At 37.7% G+C, this 20,046-nt stretch overlaps 1 long non-coding RNA gene across 1 annotated transcript in view; it reads left to right on the forward strand.

Moving 5' to 3' along the window:
- Positions 1–12,546: 12,546 nt before the first annotated feature.
- LOC111560914 overlaps positions 12,547–20,046 on the forward strand; it is a 75,479-nt gene continuing 67,979 nt past the window's right edge. The window contains exon 1 of the long non-coding RNA XR_002743240.2: positions 12,547–14,093. This is a non-coding gene — a long non-coding RNA (uncharacterized LOC111560914). The remainder of the gene's footprint in view (positions 14,094–20,046) is intronic.

The following is a 20,046-nucleotide window of genomic DNA, read 5'->3' on the forward strand; positions in this document are numbered from 1 at the left end:
TTGTCTGGTTGATTCCCAACGACATGCTTGGAGGAGTCCTCTTCTTGTCCAGTCCTGCTGTAGAAAGGGTCTTTCCAGTCCAACTTTTCTGTTTACTAACCTAATGTAGATTCTTTGCTTTCAGTCCAGAGGTTGACATTTTCTAGAACTCTCTTTTGAATTAGGGAATCTGTTGCAGGTTGGGTTCTCCAGAAGACAGACACAGAGATGAAGTTAAGAAAGGAAAAGGTAGTAACACCTGAGAAAGGAGAAGGGATGGAGGCTGACTGGGCAGAAGGAGCTGTGAGACTAGAATGAACCTGAGAAAGCTTCTACCATGAGGGGTGTGGAGCAGAGATCACTTGTCATAGAAGTCCTAGGTTAGGAAGAATGGACAGGCCCTTGCACCACCGCCTTACTCAGTCATTAGGTGGAATTATCCCAAGAAGAGCACTGCCTCACCTCTAAACCTGAGGAGGACCCAGAAGCCATTAACCATAGGAGTCCTTCAGCTAAGCATCTTGAAGGAAGCAGCTATCTCCTGTTCTGAAGGAGAATCTGAGCAGCACATATTCCTGTCTTTCACAGTATTACAGCGTCTGCTGTCATAACCCTGCCCCTGTCTCCTCAGCGCTCACCCTCCCTGTGCCTGCTGATGACTCCCTTGTGCAGACACTTGTGACCTGTCACCGCAGGATTTCTCTGATGTGCTTGGCTGGTGTGCACAGCAGGCCATAGGTGCTGGGGAGTGTTGTCTCAAGAACATTGCTCTGCCAGTGAAGGAAGAGAATTGGAGGAGAATATAACCCACCTTCCTCTCTGCTTAGATGGGAAAACGCTGACATATGTTCTATCCAGTCTTCCAGATGTCCCCCAATGGAATGAGCTTCAGCTGTCTGCAGTGGTAACCTGCTTGATAATGTACCCTATATTGACTTCTTGTCCTTCCCTCATTTCTTATCGCCCTATCCCCCTATCAGCACATTTTAGGATCACTTTCCAAATAAATTACTTAGTCTCATGTCCTGCCTCAGGTCTACTTTCTCAGGGAATCCAGCTTAAGATTGGTGTCTTGCTCTGTATGTGGTTTATAGCATTCTATTCACTGAATAGAGATGAGACTGGGAGTCAGGAAGCCTGGAGGATGTTGGATATTGGATGTTCTTCAGTCCCTCTAATCCCAGGAAGGTCAAATAACTTGGCAAAAATTATGCAATAAATTACTGGGAATGTTAGAAATGGAACAAATGGTCCATCATTGATTTAGGTTTAGTTGAATTCTGATTTTATAATAAGGGACCGATGAGTATTTAAAAACAGACAAAGTACACACACCCCAATATTTATAGCTGCATAATCTGCAATAGCTAAACAATGGAAACAGCCCAAATGGCCATCAACTGATGAATGGATAAAGAAGCCGTGACACATGTACACACACACATGCACACACACACGTGTGCGTGCGCGCACACACACAGATTATTACTCAGCCATCAAAAAGAATGATATCTTGCCATCCAGAAAAACATGTATGGAGCTACAGAGTATTAGGCTAAGCAAAGTGAGTCAGAGAAAAACAAATGCCATGTGACTTTACTCATATGTGGAATTTAGGAAACAAACAAAAAGCGGGTGAAAAAAGAGAGACAAACTCAGAAACAGACTCTTAACTGTCAAGAACAAACTGATGGTTACCAGAGGGGAGGTGGGTGGGAGGACGGGTGAAATAGGTGATGGGGATTAAGGAGTGCGCTTGTTATGATGAATACCAAGTGCTGTATGGAAGTGTTGAATCACTAAATTACACACCTGAAACTAATACTACACTGTATGTTAACTAATTGAAATTTAAATAAAAACTTAAGAAAATAAAAATAAGCAAGGGATGTTGGTCCTTCACCTCTATCTCTTGTCTGTTTCCTCTGAACAGGATACATCATTTCCTGCCGAGGCACTACAATTATGCTGTTTAATGTTTTTATGGCTTTGAGTTTTAATAATGCTCTCATTTATTTTATCCCATTCAAAATGTTTATTTATTAATTTTGAGAGAGAGATAACAAGAGGGAGAAGGGCAGAGAGAGAGGGGGAGAGAGAATCCTATTCAGGCTCCGTGCTGTTAGCACAGAGCCAGATGTGGGGCTCTAACCCACAAACCGTTCAGATCATGACCTGAGCTGAAATCGAGTTAGACACTCAACCCACTGAGCCACCCAGGTGCTCCCCCATTTTTTCCCGAAGTAACCTGGTCATACAGCTAGAGATTTGAGAAGGGTCCATTTTACTTTGAGAAAACTCAGGTGTAGAGAATGTAAATGTCTTCTTTTGTCCATAATTAAATTGTTAGCAATTGGAGGAGGTGATACTCAGGCCCAGATTTTTGTGCTCCACAGAGTCAGCTTGTCACGTTATCTTGTTGGTTTCTCTCAAATCTATACACAGGCACAAAGCATAGTTTTACCTTCTTTCCCCTTTATTCCAGCTAGCATCATCAAAATATGTGTTCAATGTATATACATTTTTATACTGCCATATTTGCATTCTGCTGGAATTCTGGGTGGAATTAATACATTGATAAATAGAAGAGAACTCCCAAGTTATACAAAATCTCAACTTCATTATTAGCTTTGCTGTTGCCTATCAAAACTTTCTGCAATGCTGGTGACAGAAAAGTGAATGAATCCTTTGCTACTAGATTACCCTCACCTTCTTAGCAAGTGAGAGGTCAAGAAAAAATAATGAATGAAAATCTAATCAGAGGAGTGAAGAAAAGCCACTTGAATAATCTATACACTGGAAAAAAGAATCCTTGCAAAGTCTTTATACTTTAGATCCATATAGAGAAAAGCTACAATTATTCAATGTGTACCGTAACCCCTGATGGGAATTTTGAAGAGTTTTCTCAACCGGCAATCTTTTCACCTCATCTCCAACTCCAGTTATTTAGCTGTATAGAATTCGCTGCCTGCAGTGTATGCAAATGGAGTGGGGAGGGGGGCAAAAATGACGAACATGAAATTCTATTTTGATAGGGAAGATATTGAACTTCAAGTTGTTGCGGTGGAAATTAATGCAAGTTGTTTTCTTCAGGACCAACAGAAATATGAGCAGCAATGAGTAGTGGAAATATGAATACAAAGTGAGGGCTACTGATGAGACAAGTCAGTCACTTACTTCCTTATTAGTGAGACAATTACACCTGACTATGGGAGGGTCTGTTTAGAATCCTTATGGTGCCAATTCTAGCCAGAGCTGCGTGGTTGGGACCTGGGCTTAGAGGCTGAGACCACAACTGAGGGGAAATCTCCCTTGACTTCCCCTACTCCTTATCCTGGGAGTTAAGAACCCCGAACTCCTAAGCTAAAGTCCTTCCAGAGAATATGATCTTTCTCCTAGATAGAGACCAAGGAAACCTGTGGGAATGAGAATATTCCATTCCTCTTAAGAAACTCAGGTCTGCATCAACTGATCTCCATCATATAAGACCAGCAGTGGAGCTCAGGGAAATGATCAGTAGGGCACATCTAAGCTGATCAGGATAAAAAGGACCAGCGCTCCTCCAGAGCACTTCTTGTCTCCTGGCTGACCCTGATAAAAGCTCTCCTGAGTCCCTGCTCAAATTCAAAGTTGCTGATTTTGGATCCCTGACCTATAGCCTTGTCTCTGTCTTTAATAAATCTCAAATAGAGCAAGTCCTGTCAAACCCTTCTTGTGTGGTATCTGCCTACTGTTACCTTGTTACCTAATGGACTAGGAAGTCTTTCCATACTCCTCTGGGCATTTCAGGATCTGACACAAAAAGGAACCATGCTCAAAATCCCAAAGGATCACTCACCTTACTAGAATAGGGAAGTTTATATGTCTCCTCATCTTAAGTGCACCATTCAATTTTATAGGCCAAAGACATTTTCCCTTGAGTTGGTCTGGTCAGAGAAGATGTAAAGATTTTTCAGTGTTAGAAATATTAGGCCAAATCCTGCTCTATGAACACACTTCTCTTTGGGAAGTGATACTTTGTAGAAGGTAGACTTCTGCATGAAAAAGTTAGTGTATCTGCTAAAGGCTGAGTTTATGTCCAGAGGTAACTCTAATCCAAGAGTGGCAGCCAGAAAAAGGGGAGCAGATCACCTGGACAGCTCAGTAGGTTAAGCATCCAACTTTGGCTCAGGTCATAATCTCACGGTGTGTGGGTTTGAGCCCTGCATTGGGCTCTGTGCTGACAATGTGGGACCTGCTTGGGATTCTCTCTCTCTCTCTCTCTCTCTCTCTCTCTCTTTCTCTCTCCCTGTCCCTTTCCCCACTCTTTCCCTCTCTTTCTCTCAAAATAAATAATAAACTTAAAAAAAATTCTAAAACTTGATGATAGCCTTCAGACAAAGCAGGTCTTACCTATATAAGTATCCAAGTAACAACAATCTGGAATCTGGCCTCTTCACACGTATCCATAGAGCCTATCCCTGGGGATTAGCTATCGCCCAAGTCAGTCCTCTGTTTCATCATAGTTTTACTTTTTTTTTTTAAATTGAAGTATAGTTCACACACAGTGTTACATTAATTTCAGGTGTATGACACAATAATTTGACAACTCTTTATATTATGCTATGCTCACCACAAGGGAAGCTACCATGCATCCCTATACAGCACTATCGTAATACTACTGACTATATTCTCTCTGCTGTACCATTCATCCCAGTGACTTATTCATTCCATAACTGGAAGCTTTTATCTTTGACTCCTCTGTACCCATTTTGCTCATACCCTCCACCTGGAAACTACCAGTATGTCCTCTGATTTATGGCCTTGTTTCTGCTTTCTGTTTTTGTTGTTGTTGTTGTTACTCCACATATGAGCATATGAGTGAAGTCATATGGTGTTTGTCTTTCTCTGCTTTATTTCACTTAGCATAATTCCCTCTGGGTCCATTCATGTTGTTGTCAATGGCAAGATTTCAGCATTTTTGATGCCTGAGTAATATTCCATTGTGTGTACACACACACACACACACACACACACACACACACACTGCATCTTGTTTCTCCATTCATCCATTGATAGACACTTAGCTTTCTTCCATATCTTGGCTGTTGTAAATAATGCTTCAATAAACATAAGAGTACATATACCTTTTTGAGTTAGTGTTTCCATATTCTTTGGATAAATATCTAGTAGTGGAATTACTGGATTGAATGTACTGTTTTCCACAGTGGCTGCACCAATTTGCATTCCTACAACAGTGTATGAGGGTTCCTTTTTCTCCAAATCCTCACCTATTCTTATTATTTCTTGTCTTTTGGTACCAGCCCTTCTGACAGGTGTAAGGTGATATCACACTGTGGTTTTGATTTGAATTTCCCTGATTACTGGTGATAATGAGTATCCCTTCATATATCTGTTGCCCATACACATATTTTCCTGAGAAAAATATTGGTTCAGGTCCTTTTCCCATTTTTAACTGAACTATTCATGTGGTGTGTAGTTGTGTTTTTTGGGTTTTGTTGTTTTTTTTGTATATTTTGATTCTTAGCCTCTTATCAGATATATTTTTGCAAATATCTTCTCTCATTCCATATATAGATTGCCTGTTCATTTTTGTTGATGGTTTCCTTCACCATGCAAAAATCTCAGTAGTTTACTTTTAGCATAGCTTTATTTTTAAATGATAGTTTTTGAGAGTCTTCTACGTGCTCTCACATACCTTACCATTATTTCACCTCTACTTTATTAGGTAAACATGCCAGGAACAATTTTAACCATTGTAAAGAATAGAAGGATCATATTAGTTAAATAATTTACCCTACATCACAGTTAATTAGATAGCAGTGCTGAAATTTAAGCCAACATTTGAACTAACTCCAAAATTTACTTTCTAGAAATCCGAGGTTCAAATTTTGAAAAATAATTCACATCAGAGCTCAGTCTAGAAACCAAGATTTCCAATTCTTAAGGATTATTTGTGTTTCACATCAGACTCTCAATGTATTTCTGTAGTTTTAAGTTTGGGGACATTTAAAGTTTTGGGTTATCATAAATGAGTAGCTGGTCATCAATGTACTGTTCACAGAATTTACACAATTCAATTATTAAAGAGAAATAAAGCATAACAGGTGGCATAATTATACGGTTTCAATGTGATAATCATTGAGCTATATTCCTGACTTGGAGGAAAAGTGATCACTAGTTTGTCACAGCTTGATGAAAATATTCTCAAAGGTGATAACATTTTTTACCATGAGAGTTTTAGCTCACAAAATAACCCTCTCTTATCAAATAGGTTTTCCAGGATTTGGGGATATAGAAGGAGATGCTAAAGGATGACTAAAACTTCTTCCCTTTTCTCTGCCTCTTTTTTTTCTGTGCTTACAATTTTCTGTAAGGGTTTCTTTATATGAACAAAATCTTACAAATCAGACATAACCTCACCAAGGGAATTCAGCCACACAATACAAAATTCCCATGATGGGATGGTACTTCTGACAGAAACTCAGCCTATGAAATAGTATGATTTTGTGTTTTATCAACTCTCCCTAGATAAAAAAATTGTCTGATTAATTCTGCTTAGATCCATGGAGTTACCGCTTATCTTCTAAAGCAGGCCAGCCCTTGCCTTCTTTCTCCTAGTGAGAACTGGTTTTTATTTTTAGTTTCGAGGCAATATTTCCTAGTGTTTTTAGACTTACATTGGTTAATATTGCTGTTGTTCTGTTTTGAATGAGTCTCTGTTAACTATCACCTTCATTTGCCAGCAGAAATGTTCCAAGAGACCAAAACAATTTATGATGAATTTTCTTTTATAGCACAGTAAATGATGGAAACTCAGCTGCCAGACTACCAAAGGAAAGAGTTTTAACTGTTTAGCTCTGGCTAACATGTTATAGGAAACATTGACGAATCAGCAGAAGCTTTATATAGCCCAACAGGAAAAAACACTAATATTTGGACTTCTTGTCATATTTAATTTTAGTTTCCGAACACGTGGACAACTTTGCTTTATTTCTTAACTCTCAGCAAAGAGACAAGCAGTTACCTTAGTCAAAAGTTGTTTTTGTGAAAGGTTATTTTCATGGCCCTGATGAAACCATTAAAAATAATCTTGCTTTCAGAAGTGGAAAAGGAAAAGGGCCTTATCAAACATAGAAAACAGTTGCATTACTAAATCAGAATTTGAGTACAATGTGAGATCTTTGGAAATTCTAGATAAAAATCCTGCTTGAAAGAGAAAAGAAAAACAAAGAACAACCCCAAATGGACAATAAACTTATACTCTTCATGAAGTTAAGGAAAACTAATATCAATTAACCACATGTTTTTAATAATGTTTCCTATTAAAAATGTCCATGGGAGTACCTGGGTAGCTCAGTTGGTTAAGTGTCTGACTCTTGATTTTGGCTCGGGTCATGGTCTTTCTCTCTCAAAATAAATAAACTTGAATGAATGAATGAATGAATGAATGAATGAAATGTCCCTGAATTTCAGAGACCTTTTTATATTACTGGAGTCTCTATTGGTTTGTCCCTAATATGGTTGAAATCCACTTGCTGACTTAGTTTGTTTCTCTGGCTACTGAGATTTCTATTCCTCCAAATGACATCTCCTAGTCACAAATATGGGATTTAACAGAAATGAAGTAAAAAGTTTTATTTCAAGAAAAACGAAAACTTATATTCACACAAAGACTTGTACACAAATGTTTATAACAGCTCTATCCACAAATATCCTTGAACAGCTGAGTGTGAAGACAAACTGGTAATGGAATATTCAGCAATAAAAAGGAACAAAATACTGATGCATGCAACATCATGGGGGAATCACAAAGTCATTATGCTGCGTGAAAGTTGTTAACCTCAAAAGATGACGTTAAATACGATTCCATTTAAACGACTTTCTCAAGTAAAAACTGTGGTGATAGAAAGCAGATCAGGGGTTGTCAGGAGTTACAGCTGGGAGTAGGCTTGTTGCAAAGGGGATTTTTTTTTGTGGTGGAAAACAGTTCTCTCTTCTGATTGTGGTGGTGGTTACATAAATCTGCACATGTATCAACATTAATAAAACTATATAACAAAAAAAGTCAATTTTACTCTGATGATTTAAAAAATACAATTTATTATAAAAAGTAATGAACAAGAATTTTAAAAAAATGATTTCACTACTTTTCCTTCTTCTGGAATCCCATAGAAAGAATGTTGCTATTGGAAGCTGACAAAAAACTATTTTTCTTTGCAATATCTTGGGCCTCTCCCAACTGAAACTGGCTTTTTCTTCATAAGGGCAAACCTGGTGGTGATGATGGTAATGATACCTTCATCATGTATTTAATCTGTGCCAAGCATCACTCTAAGTCCTGTACATGCATCTCTGCATACTTATAACAGTCCTGAGGAAGTTGGTCTTATTCGGGCCTCCATTGTACGATGGAAAAAACTGAGGCATGGGAATGTTAAATAATTTGCCCAAGATCCCTCATCTAGCAAGTGGCTGACTTTGTGTTCAAATTGAGGCACTCTGACTACAGGGGCCTTTGCCCTCAGCTATGATGCTTACTACTTCTTTCTAAATTCCGCTGAGTAAACCTTACGAATACAGAGTCTCTATTCAAACTACTTGGTTTGACTTTGTACATCCAAGTTCTTGTAAAGCATCAAGGGTTTTCTTTCCCCCTTTAGTCCCACTTTCTTTTCTTTCTTTTTCTGAAGGTGTATGAGTAGAACACAACCATTTTAAAAGTTTGTAGTTAACTTATCTGAGCATAGAGTCTAGATCTAAAAAAAGAGTCCATCTGCCATCTTCCTATTGCTAACGTAGGTTAGATCTTAAAGCACCTGGCCCAAGAAACACAGACAAATTGCTTTTTGTGTCATTTTTTTTTTGTGAGGAAACATCATGTATCATTGTGAGAGGTTCATGTAAATGGAACTTGTTCTAAGCTGGCAGAATTAACTAATATTTTCTCCTCAGCATTTGGATAAACACAAGACAGTTTTGGATCTGTTCAAATTCCATCAGCCTATTATTACCACTGTGTATTTAACTGAAGGAGGATGTTTAATATCTAAAGAGAAAACACTGCATCATAGAAAAAGCATCATTTATTTTAGATATTAGCATTTCCTCCCCCCAATTTTTTACTGATACTTAAATCATTTCATTTTATCATTATCCTACTGGTCAAAACAACTACTCTCACTTTGCCTCACATTCCAGAAATAATAAAGAGGAGTACCAAAGGTAAAGTCATTACCAAGAATAAATCTGTTGTTCAGTCCGAAAAAGAAAAAATGTATGGTTGCACATTTCCACCACAATGACGCATAGCTTGTATCTTGCTGAGGGTCCAAAAAAAAAAAAAAAAAAAAGGAGCCAAGCAGCTCCTCTGAAATAATATAGAAAACACTCAAGCAATGATAGCAATTTGAACTTTGGGGTGTGGTAGAAAACCATGGAGGCAGGAAGAAATAAAAGGAACAGATGTCACAGAAATGAACAATAGGGAAAGGCAAGAGGACAGATAGTGGCAGCTAAATGACAAATTGACAAAGCCCAACAAAGACCCCTCTGAACAGGCTCTATCATTGAAAGGTCTACTTTTGTAGATATTACTTTTGTAGATGGAGAAGTAATACAATGACTATAACCCATTTGATCAGCTTAAGTCACCCTATGTATAGTTTAGTAAGCTACCATGGGAAGTTCTGAGAGGTCTGGCTGCCTCGTGATTCTGGACTGATAAGGGTGGGAGACATTCAGTATTTCTATCAGCCCAGAAGAAAGGGACAATAGAGACATACTTGAGCAAAAACACATGATGTTATTCCCGTGCCTGCAACCTTTTCCTTGATTCTCATCCCACTTAGAATAAGACCCAAATAAAACAGGTGGTCTAGCTGGCCAAGATCAGAAATGAGATAGTCTATTGTAGAAAAGCATTTCTAGAGAGACAAGAAAGAAAGAGAATGTGGAAACAATTGCCTTTGACAGGCCTACTTCTAACTGATTTTCAGCCCAGCAATGTGGTATTGGAGAATTGTTAAAATAAGGGTACTTACTGTATCAAAACTAAAGTATTAAAATGATTAGCCCACTATTTAATTTTATAATATTTATTCATCAGGATTCTCAAAGAAGAATGAAAATTTGCAAGCACATGCTTCTACTAACAGCTCCCAGATTTTGTCATTATATCAGAAATGTATTCCTGCCAACAGTGTAATACATTTCCATTTCTTTTTTTAATTTAGCCTTTTGAATTTATACATATTTTTTCACAGGGTACTGACAAGGAATGTTGGCAGAATAGAGAATCCAGCTCCTGTTTATTTATTTCCTCATTTTATAAAGTATCAGAGAGTGCTTCTCTCAAGTCCTTAAATCCTGAGGCAGAGGAAGAGATTTTCTATCCCCTTGACCTTCTCATACAGCTTTTGAGTATTGAGACCCACTTAGCAGGAGGGAGATTATTTTCTCATGCTGAGTTTCACAAACACTGGGGGACTCCTCTACTTCCTCCTGGATCCACATCAAACCCTAGTGAAGCCTTTTCCAAGCTGTAAACATTTGCCATACAACATTAGCATGCCACACATGACCTGAAACACTGCTCCCCACAAAAGCAGAGGCAGGAAGGAAGGTTCACATCTGTGATTCATAAAGGGCCACAGAATAGTCTCGACTTCTCTGAGACATTTTTTTTTCCTTCTGAAATCTACCCTAACTCCATAGACTCTATATTCTGTCATGAGCCAACAGAAGTAAATGCATGACATGATGAAGGCTGAATCGAAAAGGAAGCCTCCCACACTTGTTCACTATTGGTGGGAGAATAAACTGATATATCCTTTCTTGAGGGCAACTTTGTAACTTACATCCAAAGCCCTTAAAAATAGCATATATTAACCAGAGAGTCTCACTTCCGGAAATATATCCTAAGGAGATAATCAGGCAGTTGAAAAGATGGGTCTTTTAGGACATTCACTCCAAGGTTATTTATAAAAACAAAATAGAAACAGTCAAGTGAATGCCCAACAATTAACACTTCTTAAATTCACGGTACTCCTGCAAAGGATATACATTTGTAGCCAAGTAAACACTTGATGCAGATCTATTTTTACTGTCATGTAAAGATGCTCATAACATACCATCATATTTTAAAAATTATTAAATAGTGGGGAGCCTGGGTGGCTCAATTGGTTAAGCGTCCGGCTTCCGCTCAGGTCACACGATGTGGCAGTTCATGGGTTCGAGCCCCACATCAGGGTCTGTGCTGACAGCTTGGAGCCTAGAGCCTGCTTCCCATTCTGTGTCTCCCTCTCTCTCTGCCCCTCCCCCACCCATGCTTTGTCTCTCTCAAAAATAAATGAACATTAAAATTTTTTTGAATTATTAGATAGAAATAATAGTTTGTTGCCATTAAAGATTTTAAATTATGTAAACATAATATAATTGCACAGAAAAACCTGAAAAAGGCAAGATGTAACAAAATGTTATGTGTACCAAAATATGGTTATTATTAGGCCCTAGGATCATGAATTTTTGTTTTTTCTTAATTTTTATAACAGAAATATTTATGTCCTGTGATGAGAAAAGTGATATCTATTTCTGTTTTGAAGAAAAATAACTGGGAGAAAAATAGGAGTGATTGCTTTTTCTGATTCACAATGACAGGCAGTCCCGTTCTTAGACACTGAGACACAGATAAATCATCAGATTCTGTTACTTCCTGTCAATAAGATGGCTCTGGGAAGCCTTCAGAAAGGTTAGGCCACAAGCAAAAAGGCCCAAGTGATATGAAGTTGGAAAAAAATCTGGATTAGTGAGTGGCTCCTTAGGGGTTTGAAGCATTTGTGCCTGTTCCAAAAGCTGTTGCTTAGAGCCAGTGGTCATTAGCGTGTGGAGTGGCATGGGGGTGGCGAACTTCCTGGGTGCATGAATGGCATGTTAGAGGGCTTCAGAGGCAGGCTGGGCACTGGTGAGCCATCACGCCCTCATCGGCATGCGCTTTTCCTTACAGATCCTTAAGCTCCTTCCCATGGGACTTCCCAGCCTTCACACTATACATACACACAAGTGCACTCATAGAATTTCAGTTGTCAATTGTGTCTAATACTAAAGGGAGGTGATAATGACTCTTTCTCTGTGTCTATTTTAGAAATGGGATTATGAAACAGACTGATAATTTTTTTTTGCATAAAAACCCTTTGTATGTATCAAAACAGATGAGTGACCATTTCATAGCCACTTAATCAAATATAAGGTTAAAATAAGTAGGTGTTTAGCTATTTGACTTACTTTGATGTATTTTATCCTAACATTGCTTCAGAGGTAACTGTGTAAAACTTTAAGGAGGAAAATTAGGAATATTCATATAAAAGCAATTTATTACCTTTCAAGACCTTTGAGGAGGCATCCCATAAAGTCCACTCCAGTCATTTCTTAAGAGTCAAATTCAACTTAGAAATATCTATCTCAGTTTTTCTCTTCTGAAAGTAAAGTTTATGAAATATATGTCTGTTCCAAAAAAATTAACTTGGCAGCTTTTTTTTTTGCCTTCAGAGATATAAAACTTAACATTCTTAGGTATAGCAAGTATTTTTATAGCATTGTATAGTTTAGGATTAAATAAGACTTCTCATTCCTCCCTCTTACCACATACCCTAAAACCAATATAAGGTTGAAACATGAAAATGCCAATATTTGGCTAAAGCAACTGGGAAAATCATAACTTTCTGACAGAGTCAGTGTTTATGTTTAGAAATATCTTTGAAGGGACGTATAACATAACCAGGATTACTTTTGGTTAGAATAATATATTTTATACTACATTCATAACCTGTGTTTTTAACCATTTCAATACCCACAAAGGATATAGTCTAGCCTCAGTTGCAAGTGTGAGTATTTTGGGGGAGGGGGTGAGAGTAAGAACATGGCTGGTCCTGTATTTGAGATGATTTCTATATCAGGTAGAAGGCAGAGAAACACCTCCCATTACAGGAAAGAGATTTGCATGTGACTTTACATCCACAACTGGAATTTCAGAAAAACATTCATTTTGCCTACAAGAGTAAACAGAACCATGCCTAGGGAAGTGTGACCTGAGCAAAATTCCACAGTGAGGTTCTCAGAGCCTTTCCTTGCATGGGTGGTAACAACATTCTCCCTCTACCTTTTCACTTTTTCCCGGACACACACATACCCACATATCCATGTGTCACAGAGCAGTAGAACGGGGCTTCACACAATCCATCAGTTATAGTTCTGAATAAGAAGAAATAATTAGGTTGTGACAATAGTCTCCTCATCAACAGGCATTCTTTACAGTAAAGCTTGTTTCCAGCCTGTATATTCTGTACTGTAACTATATATTCGGTACTGTATCTATAAGTCACTGTGTTGTCCCTGTCTGAAATGAGATTGCAGAGTGACTCACAGATAACTGAATGTATTAAGTTGAGTGAAATAATGTCACTGGAACCAAGAAACTGGACAGGAGACCAGCTTTCAGCTTCAAGTCCCTAGTTCTTCAATCTTTCATTGTTTTGTTTTCATTTTTGTTTTTTGTTTTGTTTTGTTTTGTTTTGTTTTACAAAGTGTTTAACATTATCCTAATGTCAGGTTTTCCTGGAGTTCAGGAAGAGTCTGGTTCAATTCTCAAGCACTTCGGGTCAATGCTGGACAAGGAACCCAGCCGCAATGGCTGCGGCTTCTATGTATCTTTAGGAATAAAAGATAAGCCCCTTATTGTGTGGCTCATCTTCTGCTTGGGTGCAGAAGGCAGGTGATCCAGGCCCTGCTGTGACAGAGTATGCTAGGCCCCAGGGGACAGACTTCTCACCATTTCCAGGGACAAATCTGTTGGTGAGACTTGGGGATCCTGCTGAATTCAGTGCAGCTACCCTTGGGGAGCAAATATCACCAGAACTGTGCCTCAGAACTTTACATAGATGCTCCTTCAAGTAGGGCAGAAGGACTTTCTGTTTCTTTTTCTTCTCTTTACAGGAGGACTTTTTTATCACATGGATAAAAGAGGAAACATCAAAAGTCTCCAGGTCACTTTGCCATTGTACAAATCTCAAAATTTCACAAGCCTACCCTCGTCATTTATGGAAAATTTGGGAGAAAAGGTAACATTCACAGTATATTGCTCAAAAATGTTCTCTTACTATCTGCTCATGTACTTGCCCTTGCTCGAAATCCTACATTACTTTCCCATCACACTCAAACTCCTTACTGTGACCAAACTTGTTCCTGTTCTGGGATTTGGGTCCTTGCTGTGGGTCCCTCGGCTTAGAGCTTTATAGGCTGCCCTTGCACATGCATTGCTTCCTGAGTCTAATCAAGTTTGCTTAGATGTCTCCTCTTCTTCACAAAGTCCTTCTATGACTACCTGACTACCATGACCCATCAATTCTTCCCCTTTTACTTTGTTTCTTGCTAGCTTAAACGTTGTTCATTGTATTTATTTGATGTTTGGTCTTTGTTCTCTGCCCTGAAATGTGAACTCCACGAGGGTAGATTCTTTGCCTCTTTTGCTCATTACCTGTATCAACATTGTCTGGAAGAGTACTGGAATATAATCAGCGCTACTCAACAAATACGTGCTGAGTGAATGGTGAATATCTATAGCCCATAGTTAGGTACATGAATATGTGACTTTGCTATATTCAGAAAAATTTAAGTGGTTGTTCTTAGTTCTCTTAGACTTTATGGACAAATGACAGTATTTCTAATATTATCTGAACAGTGAACACTGAATGGTGAGTTAGCTAGTGCTTAGATTTCCAATGTACTTTTTACCACCAAGAGGAGGTCAGAATGTGCTCAGTTTAAGAGTAGCTATAGTTTGGTTCTACTACTAGAATAATAATTAACTGAAAATTTCACATGAATATTCTAATTGAATAGAAACCTTTATTAATTTCAAACTGATGAAAATTATTCTAGTCTATTGTACATTTGAAAGATTAATGATTTGGGAATCTAAAGCTGTGGGTTCTGACCTGGTTCAGGAGGAACTTAAACAATGCATTGGACCACTGCATGTCTCATGTCTATAAAATAGGACATACAACTAAATGATCTATAAGATGTTGAGGGAATATGTGGAATTTGGTAGAAAATCTCCTCATTCTCAGACAATGCAGGACGTGTCTCGGACTTCAGAGGCACTCGTGAATTCATCACTATGGTGTAGTTCTAGAAATTGGTCTGAATATAATGCCAAAGATGAGAAATAATCCACAGGACTTTTTTACTTTGCTTTAGTGAAGCTGTAATAGTTATCTTTTATTTTATGTCTCTCTCTATAAATTTCCATTAATTACTCTCATTTTAATGATGTGATCTAAATCAATGGTTCTCAGCCAGTGGCTATTTTGGCTCCCAGTGGACATTTGACAATACCTGGGGACATTTTTGATTGTCACAACTTGGGGAGGGGAGTGGGGGTGCTCCTGGCATCTAGTAGGTAGAAGCCAGGGATGCTATTAACCAGCCCACAGTGCACAGCACAGCCTCACATCACAGCACATTACCCAGCCCACAATGTCAATGGTGCTGAGGCAGAGAGGGTGAACTAAATAAAAACACCTTGACCTGTGTATTCTTCCCATTTTGCACTTTTCCTACATGTAGAACATCAATTAAAATTTCAGGTACTTAAGGGATCCATTTAAATGAAAGTAAAAAATAATCTTGTAGAAATAAATAATCAATGAGGACCTAAAAGCAAATAAGTAAGCAAACAAAACAAAAAACTGTAAAATCTGGGTAAACTCTTTCAAGCCATTGATTGGAACATACATTATACAGATATTGTACAGTGACACAGATAAAATTCATCTGCTTTCCCAGCTAGCCTCTTAGTTCTTTCTCTAAAATGTCCCTTAACCATGTCTGTGTCATATCCTGAAAACTAACCTAAATTTTGGCGTTCGTTGTTAGCAAATATTTAGTAAAGAATAGTAACTCCTGAGTTTTGAAAAACAGAGACCTTTCAGCAAACAACTCCAATGGAAACAACTGAAGAGCTAATTTTTATTGCTAATTAAACAATGATTTCCTGTATATCGTCAGCTATGTTCCCAGGACTAAATGAAATGTTCACAACCCCACTTTGCACGTGGTTATCTCTACTGGGCTAAGCCCAGGACTTCTCAGCAGTCCTTGCCCAACCTTTCTGCTTGTAGGCGTGCACTTCCTCGAACTTCCTCGTGCTTGTCCCCTGCTCTTGTGACATAAATTCATCTTTGTCAGTCTCAGCTGAAATATGCAAACCTCTTGCTGATGTCATCTGGGAAATAGATGACCTTGTGGCTAAATATATACTGCATGGCTTTGCAAACTGTCAATTTTCAGATTTAAGACTTCGTCTTTGGCACATTGGGCTGGTCAGTGTCACAATTTTAAAAGGAAATGTTTCCAGGACAACAGCCTTGCCTTCTGATGACCACATGATGTTGGCCATTTCAGTAAAGACTTGACTTGGTTTTGTGCGTTTGAAAATTCACAAGTAACAAAGCACAAAAGTCTGCCACTATTTTGCATCTTTTCAGAGCAGCTTTTCTCTTGTCTTTGTTTTAGGCATAGATATTATTTTAAGTAGGTTCAGTCTGATAGATGATGACTTGATTGTCTTTTCTTCAGGAACATTCAGATTTGTGTGAAAATGTCAGCAAAATTGTGTAAGTCAAACAGAACACATTTCTTAGTCATGTAGGAATACTTTCTAATGTTGGAATTAATGTCATATTTTTTCTTTTGTTCTTTTGCCTTAATTTTCCTGTTACTGTTTCCCATCTTAGTTCTACCCAAACTTTCTAAGCTTTTGAATTATTTTTTTTTTTTTACAGCAGGGAACATGGTAATATAGGCTCTCTAAAATGTCACAGACATTTAACATTTACTTGGTGTTAAAATGTATTGAAATGTAATGATGGTCAAAACTGAACCCTATTAATTTAAAGAGAAAACTTTCCTGATAGAATGAAGATTGAAGAAATAGATTGAGCATCTGAGAATTTACTGACAACCAAGAATTAGCACAGCACTGAGAAGGGTACATGTGTTTAAAAGGGGATGAGACAACTTGATATTATTATGTCAACTATGTTAGAAGTTAAAACAGGTTAGGACACCCTGGTATGCTCCCTTGGTAATATTTTTTTAATCAAATAATTCCTACTGGATATCTATGTTGCACTAAACAGTATGCCAATCACTGCAGATAGACGAAGGAATCGGGCATCTTCCCTACCTTCTGTGGTTCTCAAGGTAGACCTTCAACATGCAGGTGCCTGAGGACTAGAGGTGATAAGACAGAGCATGTATTGAGTTTGTTGTGATCAAAGAAGCTGTAGGTTTTTCTCCTGGACAGTTAAATGCTAGAGAAGTGTGACTAGGAAGTAGTGACATATGGAAATAAATGAAATAGGAAGTATGGAAATATAGAGAAGGTCATTTTGTGTACCAAAAAAAAGTATATAATATATGCATATTAATTATAACTATGAAAAATATTTTTAAGCCTATGCACAGAGTTCTGATATTTACTTGGTCTTTTTTTTTTTTTTCCTTGTAAAGTTGCCTGCATTTGTTAGATTTTAATTACTAGTGAGAAAGAAAGCCACTTGTATTCCCTTTAATCATTTTTTAGTCCTTAAAATAATCCTGTCTTACATATAATGTTTTCTATGGTGGAGAGGAAACAGAACTTTTTGAGAGGGACCATGCTCTGAGCTTTATACATTTATGTCAACTCATTCAATCCTTCCTTCAATTCTGTGATTAAAAAAATAGTTATAGAAATAAGGAAACTGAAGCAGAGAAGGATTATGTAATATACGCAAGAAAGAGGAGTCGGATGGACTCTGAAGGCTACTTCCTCCACATGTGCTCATTTCTTAGAAAATGAAAACATCCAGCAAAATAAGGAAATTATATTTTAGCAATATTATAGTTCAAATTTTCAAAGTCTATTGTATGCCTAATAAACTGCTGGATATTTAACTGTATGTTTTTGGTTCTGTTTCTCATCTCCCTTTCTTGCTCTGTAAAGTGAAGAGGTTGTAGAGGGGACTAGGGCTGAGATTCTATGCCTTTATGGTTTAGGGTGGTATATTATTCAGAACTGTCAACACTATCCATCTCAGAAGCAAATGCCATCGTGCCAGATATCAGAAATTTAACAATCCCCCAAGAAAATCTGCTCCAAATCACTTGGAGGTGGGATGGTGGATAATTAAATTAAATGGAGAGAGGCATTTAAAATATTTTACTTCCTCTTAACGTTGGTGACACACTCATTTGACTTCTCTTAGTTTGTGCATGTATAATATGCAAAAGCAAAATAAACACGAGTAAAAATAAAGCCACTGGCTACTGCACTGGGTTTTGGTTTTTTTGTTTTTGTTTTTCAAATTTTATGTTTGGCATTGTAAATCTGACTCATTTAAAATAAGGATTAGCTTTCCTAAGATGAAATTTTATGAATGATAATTTTTAAGGATCCAGAAAGTATTTTTCTGTATATGTCATTATGTCACTAGCTATATTTAGTTCCACAGGATTTATTGAGCACTTTGATGAGCTCTGTGCATGTGATCTTCACATTATTTGCCATAGGGCCATAAGTGCAAATAACCTATACTATAATTTCTTTAATATTTTTAGTTAATGTTGACTTGGAGTTTTAACAGAAATAAATTGATTTGGAAAGAAAAGTTGATAAATGCTGATTGCTTGCCATAACTGCAAACTAAAAGTAGCGGCAAAATACATCACTCTTTTTTTTTTTTTAATATCTGCTACCTAAATATGTGCTGCATAAAGCTGTATCAAATTCCCAAATTCCACCACCAGCGTTGTGCCTGAAACATTTGCATACTAGGATTCTGGGAACAAGTTCTTGTCAACATCGGTAATCAAATTAGCTCTTACCACAATGCCTCTGCCACTTGTTCTCACTATGCACTCAACAAATAGGCATTTTTTTTAAAGACTATAAAACAGATGATTTCTCAGGACAAATAAATTGGTTATAACCTTACACATGTCACGGCAACTTTATTTATTTGATTTATTTAGGGTTCTGGTAAATAAATCAAAAGTAAATCCAGAAAGGCATCCACGAAAAATTGGCCTTGAGCTAAATTATAAACCTAGCAAGAGGCCTTTGTGAGCCCCCATTTCAAGCACCTGTTCTATTGTTGCCACCCTAATTCCAACTCAGGTCATGTTTTTCCTTTCGTGTGTCCTCCCTCCTCGCTTGACCTTCTCTGGATCCTTTTTGCTTTTCATGGCCTTCAGGAAAGAATTTGAAACTCATTCACACTAAACTGATAAGAGCTTAAAGGTTTGTGTCTCCCATGGATCACTGCCTTCTGCCTTCAAGAAAGAAGAAAGTCAGCAGTATGCTTGGATTTGCATCCGGCCTTCCTCACAATCCTCTCTCCACACTATCATCCCAAGACACTTAACAGCTACGTGATGCTGAGCAAGTTGTATCACTTCTCTAAGCTTGTTTCCTTATTGGCAAAGAACGAATGATATTTCCTTCCTCATAGATTTGTTATGAGACTTTAATGAGGTAATGTAAAGTGCTTAACATAGTGCCTGGCTCACAGTGTGAACTTCCTCAACAATAACTGCTATTATTCTTATACAGCGGTTTCCACCAAAGAGGAAACTTTGGCCCTACCCCTGAGTAAAATTCAAAACATTCTGTAAGCTATAGGTAGAGCCTGATAGCATTATACTGTTAGCAAGTGTTTGTTTACAACTAGCTTCGTAATTTGTCAATTTATTACTCTCTTTCCTGAAAAAAAGTGATATGATTAATAGAAATGATTCAACAATGTTGGGAGAGTACTAATTAGAAGGAAAACACTTTGAATCTGTTTTACTCAAACAGCAAAGTCACGATAACAAGTTTTGATAAACAAAGAGCTATCCTTCTCCCGCCTCTAAGCACTTCTGCCCAACATCAGTCTTAAAGTTTGACTAGGAAAAATGCCTTGCTTTCTCTTCTGCTCTCCTATAAGTGCTGAGCCCACCTTTCCAATTATTTTTATTATAATA

Source organism: Felis catus, chromosome A1 (assembly GCF_018350175.1).
Source record: "Felis catus isolate Fca126 chromosome A1, F.catus_Fca126_mat1.0, whole genome shotgun sequence".
NCBI lineage: Eukaryota > Metazoa > Chordata > Mammalia > Carnivora > Felidae > Felis > Felis catus.